The sequence below is a fragment of the Myotis daubentonii genome, chromosome 10, assembly GCF_963259705.1.
Source record: "Myotis daubentonii chromosome 10, mMyoDau2.1, whole genome shotgun sequence".
In the NCBI taxonomy this organism is placed as follows: domain Eukaryota; kingdom Metazoa; phylum Chordata; class Mammalia; order Chiroptera; family Vespertilionidae; genus Myotis; species Myotis daubentonii.
The window spans coordinates 30,648,443-30,658,804 of record NC_081849.1 but is presented as its reverse complement, the minus strand read 5'-3'; the positions used below and the strand labels follow the sequence as shown (position 1 = coordinate 30,658,804).

Below are 10,362 nucleotides of genomic sequence, written 5' to 3'. Positions count from 1 at the left end.
GAGATTTCTATAATACAGGATTGGGTAAAACAGGTTTATAGTTTTGAGTGCACAGAACAGAGTTTATTCTTGTATTCTTATTTATTTATTTATTTTATTAATTAAATATTTATTCAGATTATTACATTTGTTCCTCCTTTTTCCCCTCATAACTCTCCTCCACCCAGTTTCCACCCCACCCTCCTCCCTCACTCTCCACCCACTGTCCTCATCCATAGGTGCATGATTTTCGTCAAGTCTTTTACCGCATCCCCCTCACCCCTTTCCCCCCCAAGAATAGCCAGTCCACTCCCTTTCTATGCCCCTGATTCTATTATAATCACAAGTTCATTCTGTTCATCAGATTATTCACTTGATTTTTAAACTGATAAGAACAGATACTACACTTGATCTTAGCCAAAAGGCCGAGAAGCGATTATTCACTTGATTTTTAGATTCACTTGTTGATAGATGTGTATTTGTTGTTCATAATTTGTATCTTTACCTTTTTCTTCTTCTTCCTCTTCTAAAGGATACCTTTCAGCATTTCATATAATACTGGTTTGGTGGTGATGAACTCCTTTAGCTTTTTCTTATCTGTGAAGCTCTTTATCTGACCTTCCGTTCTGAATGATAGCTTTGCTGGATAAAGTACTCTTGGTTGTATGTTCTTGGCATTCATCACTTTGAATATTTCTTGCCACTCCCTTCTGGCTTGCAAAGTTTCTGTTGAGAAATTAGTTGACAGTTGGATGGGTACTGTCTTGTATGTAACTGACTTTCTTTCTCTTGCTGCTTTTAAGATTCTCTCTTTGTCTTTTGCTCTTGGCATTTTAATTATGATGTGTCTTGGTGTGGTCCTCTTTGGATTCCTTTTGTTGGGGTCCTCTGGGCTTCCTGGACTTGTAAGTCTATTTCTTTCACTAGGTAGGGGAAGTTTTCTGTCATTATTTCTTCAAATAGGTTTTCAATATCTTGTTCTCTCTCTTCTTCTGACACCCATGTAATTTGGAAGTTGGTATGTTTGAAGCTGTCCCTGATGCTCCTTATACTATCTTCTTATTTTTGGATTCTTTTTTCATTTTGCTTTTCCGGTTGGGTGTTTTTTGCTTTTTCGTATTTCAAATGTTTGACTTGATTCTTGCAATCCTCTAGTCTGCTGTTGTGAGTCTGTATATCATTCTTTATTTCAGTCAGTGTATGCTTAATTTCTAGTTGGTCCTTTATCACACCATTGAGGGTCTCATTAGGTTTCTTGTAGATCTCAGTAAGTTTATCAGCAGTGTATAGAAAATTCTTGAAAAACCTAAAAAGTGTGGTTTTGAGCTCTATATCCAGTTGTTTGCTTTCCTCCATTTCTGTCATTTGTGTTCTGTTTCTTTGTCTCGGCATTTTTTATGCTTCGCTGTGTTGATAGAGTGGCTTTCTTTGCTGAGTGTCCTCTAGGGCCCAGTGGTTCAGCCTCCCCAATTACCTGAGGTAGACCCTCTTGCTGCACCCCCTTGTAGGCTTTGTGCACAGTCTTCTTGTACTTAAGCCTTGATTGTTGTATATAAGACTGGGAGGATTTGACCTCCAGTCCAACTGGCTGTGAGAATCAGGTGTGTCTGCAGTGGGAGAACTTCTGTGCTGGAGACACCCCTCTGGGGCAATACTTGCTTCAATGGGGCTTTGGTGCTCACTGAATCTGCCCCCAGAGTGTGTCTATTATGGTTCCACGGAGCTGCAAACTGGATGGTCCCACTCTGACCTCTGGGCTTCCTGGCTCCTGGATCTCTAAGAAGGTGTTAATCTAGCCTTTGCCTGAGGCTATCCAGCGAAACCCTCCCTGCAGGGCTTGGGCAGACTGGGTCCCCCAGGATAAACAGGGCGGGGCTAGCAGTCATGGCTGCTCTCAGTCCTGCCTTCAGAGGCTCTGCTTCTCAATGTCTGGTTTATCCCTGCAAGCCTCTCAGAGAGAAAGCTGCCCTCGAGTTCTGACCGATGCCAGATAGTCCTGCTTCTCCCTTATGAGTCTGGGTCCCTAGAGACTTGCCCGGAACTGGAGCTCAGAGCTTGAGACTCCCTCCTGATTGAAAAGGACAACCTCGCCCTCAGCCGCCAGCCTGCTCTGCATGCAACTCTGCACCTTAGTATTTTATACTTCCGCACTGCGCGTCCTCTGAATCTCGGTATGCTTTTCTCTTTCTTTCTAGTTGTAGAATTTCCACTCAGCCAGCCTTACTGTGGTTCTGGATGATGTCTGTTCTGTCTTTTAGTTGTATTTTTGAAGTGGCTGTTTTTGGCAGCTAACTTCGGTGTTTACCTATGCCGCCATCTTGGTTCTTCTCCTATTCTTATTTATTAATCATTGTGTTATTTTTCATATAAACAACTGTAAATGTACTTTTTTCTCATACTGTATTTAGTATTTTTAATTTTGGGGTTCATTAAAACAGCTTCATTGTCCTAATAATTGATTTTGTAGTAAGTAAATGTTAGAAATTTGAATTTGTAAATTAAATTATGTTAATTGATATTTCTCTTATATATTGGGGCCCCAAATGCAATTTTTTTGTCAATTGAGTTCTGTTTCTTTTTTTTTCTTTTTTTTTTAAATTAAATCTTTATTGTTCAGATTATTACATTTGTTCCTCTTTTTTTCCCCCCCATAACTCCCCTCCTCCCAGCTCCCGCCCCACCCTCCGCCCTCACTCCCCACCCACTGTCCTCATCCATAGGTGCACGATTTTTGTCCAGTCTCTTTCCGCATCTCCCACACCCCTTTCCCCCCCAAGAATAGTCAGTCCATTCCCTTTCTATGTCCCTGATTCTATTATGATCACCAGATTATTTATTCACTTGATTTTTAGATTCACTTGTTGATAAGATGCATATTTGTTGTTCATAATTTGTATCTTTACCTTTTTTTTTCTTCTTTCTCTTCTTAAAGGATACCTTTCAGCATTTCATATAATACTGGTTTGGTGGTGATGAACTCCTTTAGCTTTTCCTTATCTGTGAAGCTCTTTATCTGACCTTCCGTTCTGAATGATAGCTTTGCTGGATAAAGTAATCTTGGTTATAGGTTCTTGCTATTCATCACTTTGAATATTTCTTGCCATTCCCTTCTGGCCTGCAAAGTTTCTATTGAGAAATCAGCTGACAGTCATATGGGTATTCCCTTGTAGGTAACTGGGTTTCTTTCTCTTGCTGCTTTTAAGATTCTCTCTTTGTCTTTTGCTCTTGGCATTTTAATTATGATGTGTCTTGGTGTGGTCCTCTTTGGATTCCTTTTGTTTGGGGTTCTCTGCGCTTCCTGGACCTGTAGGTCTATTTCTTTCACCAGGTGGGGGAAGTTTTCTGTCATTATTTCTTTAAATAGGTTTTCAATATCTTGCTCTCTCTCATCTTCTGGCACCCCTATAATTCTGATGTTGGTGCGCTTGAAGCTGTCCCAGAGGCTCCTTACACTATCTTCGTATTTTTGGATTCTTTTTTCATTTTGCTTTTCCAGTTGGGTGTTTTTTGCTTCTTCGCATTTCGAATCTTTGACTTGATTCTTGCGCTCCTCTGGTCTGCTGTTGGGTGTCTGTATAATATTCTTTTTTTTTTTATTGCTTAAAGTATTACAAAGGGTATTACATATGTATCCATTTTATCCCCCCGCCCTAGACAGTCCCCTAGCCTCCCCTATCCCCCAGTGTCTTATGTCCATTGGTTATGCTTATATGCATGCATACAAGTCCTTTAGTTGATCTCTTACCCCCCTACCTTCTGCCCCCCAACCCTCCCCGGCCTTCCCGCTGCAGTTTGACAATCTGTTTGAGGCAGCTCTGCCTCTGTATCTATTATTGTTCAAAAGTTTATAATGGTCTCTATTGTCCATGAATAAGTGAGATCATGTGGTATTTTTCCTTTATTGACTGGCTTATTTCACTTAGCATAATGCTCTCCAGTTCCATCCATGCCGTTGCAAATGGTAAGAGTTCCTTCCTTTTTACAGCAGCATAGTATTCCATCGTGTAGATGTACCACAGTTTTCTAATCCATTCATCTACTGATGGGCACTTAGGCTGTTTCCAGATCTTAGCTATGGTGAATTGTGCTGCTATGAACATAGGGGTGCATATATCCTTTCTGATTGGTGTTTCTGGTTTCTTGGGATATATTCCTAGAAGTGGGATCACAGGGTCAAATGGGAGTTCCATTTTCAGTTTTTTAAGGAAACTCCATACTGTCTTCCATAGTGGCTGCACCAGTCTGCATTTCCACCAGCAGTGCACAAGTGTTCCTTTTTCTCCACATCCTCTCCAGCACTTGTCGTTTGTTGATTTGTTGATGATAGCCAGTCTGACAGGTGTGAGATGGTACCTCATTTCTGTTTTGATTTGCATCTCTCGGATGATTAGTGACTTTGAGCATGTTTTCGTATGTCTCTTGGCTTTCTGGATGTCCTCTTTTGAAAGGTGTCTATTTAGGTCCTTGGCCCATTTTTTGATTGGATTGTTTATCTTCTTTTGTTAAGTTGTATGAGTTCCCTATAAATTTTGGAGATTAGGCCCTTATCAGATATGTCATTGGCAAATATGTTTTCCCACACAGTGGGTTTTCTCGTTGTTTTGTTGATGGTTTCTTTTGCTGTGCAGAAGCTTTTTATTTTGATGTAGTCCCATTTGTTCATTTTTTCTTTAGTTTCAAGTGCCCTAGGAGCTGTATCAGTGAAGAAATTGCTTCGGCATATGTCTGAGATTTTGTTGCCTTTGGATTCTTCTAGAATTTTTATGGTTTCCCGTCGTACATTTAAGTCCTTTATCCATTTTGAGTTTATTTTTGTGTATGGTGTAAGTTGGTGGTCTAGTTTCATTTTCTTGCATATATCTGTCCAATTTTCCCAACACCATTTATTGAAGAGACTATCTTGGCTCCATTATATGTTCTTGCCTCCTTTGTCAAATATTAATTGAGCATATTGGTTCGGGCCGATTTCTGGGGTCTCTATTCTATTCCATTGATCTATATGCCTATTCTTGTGCCAGTACCAGGCAGTTTTGAGAACAGTGGCTTTGTAATACAACTTGATATCTGGTATTGAGATCCCACCTACTTTTTTCTTTTTCAGGATTGCTGCAGCTATTCGGGGTCTTTTTTTATTCCAGATGAATTTTTGGAGAGTTCGTTCTAGATCTCTGAAGTATGCCCTTGGTATTTTAATGGGAAGTGCGTTGAATTTATAGATTGCTTTGGGTAGTATGGACATTTTAATGATGTTGATTCTACCAATCCATGAACACGGTATGTTCTTCCATCTGTTTATGTCTTCCTCTATCTCTTTTTTCAACGTCCTGTAGTTTTCTGAGTAGAGGTCTTTTACCTCTTTAGTTAAGTTTATTCCTAGGTAGCTTAATTTTTTTGGTGCAATGGTAAACGGGATTGTTTTTATAATCTCTCTTTCTGAAAGTTCACTATTGGTGTATAGAAATGCCTCAGATTTCTTGGGGTTAATTTTGTATCCTGCTACATTGCCAAATTCATGTATTAAGTCTAGTAGCTTTTTGATGGAATCTCTAGGGTTTTGTATGTATAATATCATGTCGTCTGCAAATAAGGACAGTTTTACTTCCTCTTTTCCAATTTGGATGCCTTTTATTTCTTCTTCTTGCCGAATTGCAATGGCTAACACTTCCAGTACTATGTTGAACAGGAGTGGTGAGAGGGGGCATCCCTGTCTTGTTCCTGTTCTTAGGGGAAATGGTGTTAGTTTTTGTCCGTTGAGTATGATGCTGGCTGTGGGCCTGTCATATATGGCTTTTATTATGTTGAGGTATGATCCTTCTACTCCCACCTTGCTGAGAGTTTTTATCAAAAATGGGTGTTGAATTTTGTCAAATGCTTTTTCTGCATCAATTGATATGACCATGTGGTTTTTTTCTTTCAATTTGTTTATGTGATGTATCACGTTTATTGATTTGCGGATATTGTACCATCCTTGCATCCCTGGGATAAATCCTACTTGGTCATGGTGTATGATCTTTCTGATGTACTGCTGGATCCGATTTGCTAAGATTTTGTTGAGGATTTTGGCATCTATGTTCATGAGGGATATTGGCCTGTAATTCTCTTTCATTGTGTTGTCTTTACCTGGTTTTGGTATTAGGGTGATGCTGGCTTCATAGAATGAGCTTGGAAGTGTTCCTTCCTCTTGAATTTTTTGTAGTAGTCTGAGGAGGATAGGTTTTAGTTCTTCCTTGAATGTTTGGTAAAACTCCCCTGTGAAGCCGTCTGGTCCTGGGCTTTTGTTTGATGGAAGCTTTTTGATGACTGCTTCATTTTCTTCCATAGTTATTGGCCTGTTGAGATTTTTAGATTCTTCCTGATTGAGTTTTGGAATGTTGCATTTTTCTAGGAATTTGTCCATTTCCTCCAGGTTGTCTAGTTTGTTGGAGTAGAGCTGTCCATAGTATTTTTTTAACAATCATTTGTATTTCTGTGGGGTCTGTTGTTATTTCGCCTCTATCGTTTCTGATTTTATTTATTTGGGTCCTCTCTCTCTGCTTCTTGGTGAGTCTGGCTAGAGGTTTGTCAATCTTGTTTATCCTTTCAAAGAACCAGCTCTTGGTTTCATTGATTTTCTGTATTGTTTTTTTGGTCTCTATGTCATTTATTTCTGCTCTAATCTTTATTATCTCCTTCCTTCTGCTCACTCTGGGGTTTTCTTGTTGCTCTCTTTCTAATTCTTTGAGTTGTAGAGTTAGATGATTTACTACCATTTTTTCTTGTTTTTTGAGATAGGCCTGTAGAGCTATAAACTTCCCTCTCAGGACTGCTTTCATTGTGTCCCATAGGTTTTGGATTGTTGTGTTTTTATTGTCATTAGTTTCCAGGATGTTTTTAATTTCTTCTTTGATCTCATTGGTAACCCAATCAATATTTAATAGCATGCTATTCAGCTTCCAGGTGTTTGAGTATTTTGGGTTGTTTTTATTGTAGTTTATTTCTAGTATTATGCCATCGTGGTCTGCGAAGATGCTTTTTATGATTTCAATCTTCTTGAATTTGGGGATACTTTGCTTGTGACCAATATGTGGTCTATTTTTGAAGATGTACCATGAGCACCTGAGAAGAACGTATATTCCCTGGCTTTGGGGTGAAGTGTTCTGAAGATGTCTATTAAGTCCATCTGATCTAGTGAGTCATTTAGGATTGCTGTATCTTTGCTGATTGTTTGTCTATAGGACTTATCCAGTGCTGTCAATGGTGTATTAAAGTCCCCTACTATGATTGTATTGTTGTCGATCTCTCCTTTGATATCTTCCAGGAGTTTTTTTATGAATTTGGGTGCTCCTACATTGGGTGCATATATGTTTACCAGGGTTATATCTTCTTGTTGTATTGATCCCTTTAGTATTATGAAGTGGCCTTCCTTATCTCTTGTTAAGGCCTTCACTTTGAGGTCTATTTTGTCCGATATAAGTATTGCTACCCCAGCTTTCTTTTCCTTTCCATTTGCCTGAAAGATATTTTTCCATCCTTTCACTTTCAGTCTGTGTGAGTCCCTTCTAATGAGGTGGGTTTCTTGTAGACAGCAGATGTATGGGTCATGTTTTTTTATCCATTCAGCCACTCGATGTCTTTTGGTTGGAGCATTTAGTCCGTTTACGTTTAAAGTTATTATTGAAAGGTACTTGTTTGTAGCCATTTCTTTTTGTGTGTGTGTGTGGCTGTTTTCTTTCTGAGCTTTTTATTTCTTCTTTTTATACCAGTCCCTTTAGCATTCCTTGCATTGCTGGCTTGGTGGTGACAAACTCCCTTAGCCTTTTTTTGTCTGTGAAGCTTCTTATTTCCCCTTCAAGTTTGAGTGATAGCCTTGCTGGATAGAGTATTCTTGGATTCAGTCCTTTGCTTTGCATCACTTTGTAAATTTCAGTCCATTCTTTTCTGGCCTGATGTGTTTCTGTTGAGAAATCATTTGACAGTCTAATGGGAGATCCCTTGTATGTAACTTTCCGTCTCTCTCTTGCAGCCTGTAAGATTCTCTCTTTGTCCTGAACATTTGCCATGGTGATTATGATGTGTCTTTGTATGGGTCTTTTCGGGTTCACCTTGTTTGGGACTCTCTGGGCTTGTGTGACTTTTTTGTTCCCCACCTCTGGAAAGTTTTCTGATATTATTTCTTCAAGTAGGTTTTCTAATCCTTGTTCATCCTTCTGTTGTTCTGGTACTCCTATTATTCGTATGTTGTTTCGTTTCATGTTGTCCCAAAGCTCCCTTAGGCTCTCCTCCTGTCTTTTAATTTTTTTCTCCAATTGCAGTACATTTTGGGTGTGTTTTGCTTCCTTGTCTTCTAATTCACCAATTCGGTCCTCCGCTTCTCCTAGTCTACTGTTGATACTTTCAATGGAGTTTTTCATTGCAGCTATATCACTCTTCATTTCTTCTTGGGTCTTACTTAAGTTGTTGATTTTTTCATCTGTTTCTTCTAGCTTCTTCCATATGTTATCGATTTTTTCATCTGTTTCTTCTAGCTTCTTCCATATGTTATCGATTTTTTCATCTGTTTCTTCTTGCTTCTTGAAGAGGTTGTCGATTTTTTCCTCCATCCGGTTTATGCACTCTAGGACCCTTATTCTGAATTCTTTATCTGTCATGTTGCATGCCTCTGTATTACTTAGCTGCTTTTCTGGAGAGTCCTCCTTCTCTTTCCTTTGGGGGTTTCTTTGTCTACCTATGTTTGATCTCACTGACATATCTAGATGTTGAGTCGTTCAGTGGTTGCTCCCTGGGTGGCAGTGACTCCATGGTCTGTGGTTGCTCTTCGGGCGGTTGCGGTAGCTGCTGCTCTTCAGTTGGCAGCAGCTCCTCTGGTGGGTGCTGTTCACAGCTGTGGTGGCTCTTCTGGCTGGTGGGGCGAGGTTTCACATACAGCTGCTGTTCCTCAGCAGAGGATGTGGTGCTCAGGAGGTTCCTGTTGCTTGGATCTGCTGCATTGATTTAAAGGCACAAAATACAACACAACAAGGCACCACGTACCAGGCACTATACACAAATATATTCACGATATTAATAACTCCAAATAAAGGTGACCACCTGAATTAAGAGAATTAGGGGATAAGGAATAAGGAAGAGAAAAAGATAAAAGAAAAAAAAGAAAAGAAAAGTTGGGACCAAAAAAAGGAGTGCAAAAATGAAATCAGGAAAAAGGAGGGGGGAAAATAAAAGCGAGAAAAGAAAAGAAAAAAAAAAAGAGCAAAAAGAGAGAATGAAGTGGAAGAGGGGAAGAGACTTTTTATATGAGGAGAATACTCCTATAGAACAGCCATTAATCCCAACAAATTCCAGCAACAGCTCCCTGGATATGAATGCAAACTAGAAACAACCAATAATATAACAATGAAAATAGAATGGAGAACACTAATCCCAAAATAAAATAAAGAGAAAATAAAATGGCACTTTAAAAAATGGTAAAATGGTAGCAGTAATAATACTGGTTAAAAAATAAGAAGGTAGTAATTAAAAGGGTAAAATCAGGTGATGGAAAAAGAAAAAGAAAAGAACAGAAAAAAAAATTTTAAAAAAATTGATTTCTTAGTTAAGTGAAAAAAGAAAAAAAAATGCAGTAGTGAAGGTCCTTAAGTTCTTCTATTCTTCAGTGTGGCTCGCCTTAGACCTTCCAGGTATTCAGGAGAGTGTTGAGTTTCCCTGCGATATACTGTTCCTCTGTGTTGTGAACCACAGTCCTTATTTTAAAGCAGGTCGCATTTATTTCCCAGACTGCCTTATTTTGTGTTTAGCAAAGAGTCAGTTTGTGGGTCAGCCTCTGGGTGGCAGTGTTCTGGGGTTGGCCTCTGAGGCTATAGGGCCTCTCTGTCCAGTGGAAGTTCACTGCCCAGAGCTGACCGCGTAATAGTTAGTTACCGGCGCTATGTTGTTGCTGGGATTGAAAATCCCTCTATAGGCCAGACCCTGTTAACTCCCAGGGACTGATAAGGTTATTTTAATCCTTGATCTCGTACAGGGTGGAATCTGGGTGTGGCTGTGCTCCTTGCCTGGGGGCCGGGGGGAGGAGTCTCACTCTCTGGAGAGAATGGCTGCCCCAGTCTTGGGCTCAGGGGTGTCTCAGCACTCAATTCGCTGCCACCTCTCCCGGCTCCCCCTCTCTCCCCAGTCTCTCCCCAGATTCCACTCCTCCGCACACCTTCCCTCTCTTCAGCACAGGTGAGTGTCTGTATCCGAAATGTCCCATGAACAGGATTCAGTGAAAACAGACAAACGCCGGCCGCGGAAACGGGGAAGGCTTGGTTTCTGTAAGCTTCTTCTCTTACCGGGACTGCATGGTCAGGTCAGCTCTTCAGGCTGCCCCCTTTAGGCTCAGTCCTCTGCGGTCACAGAACCCAGCTCTCAATT

General features: G+C 40.1%; 1 pseudogene; it reads right to left on the bottom strand.

The window, feature by feature from the left end:
* Positions 1-271: 271 nt before the first annotated feature.
* Positions 272-416, bottom strand: LOC132211638 (U2 spliceosomal RNA; annotated as a pseudogene).
* Between the last annotated feature and the right edge of the window lie 9,946 nt (positions 417-10,362).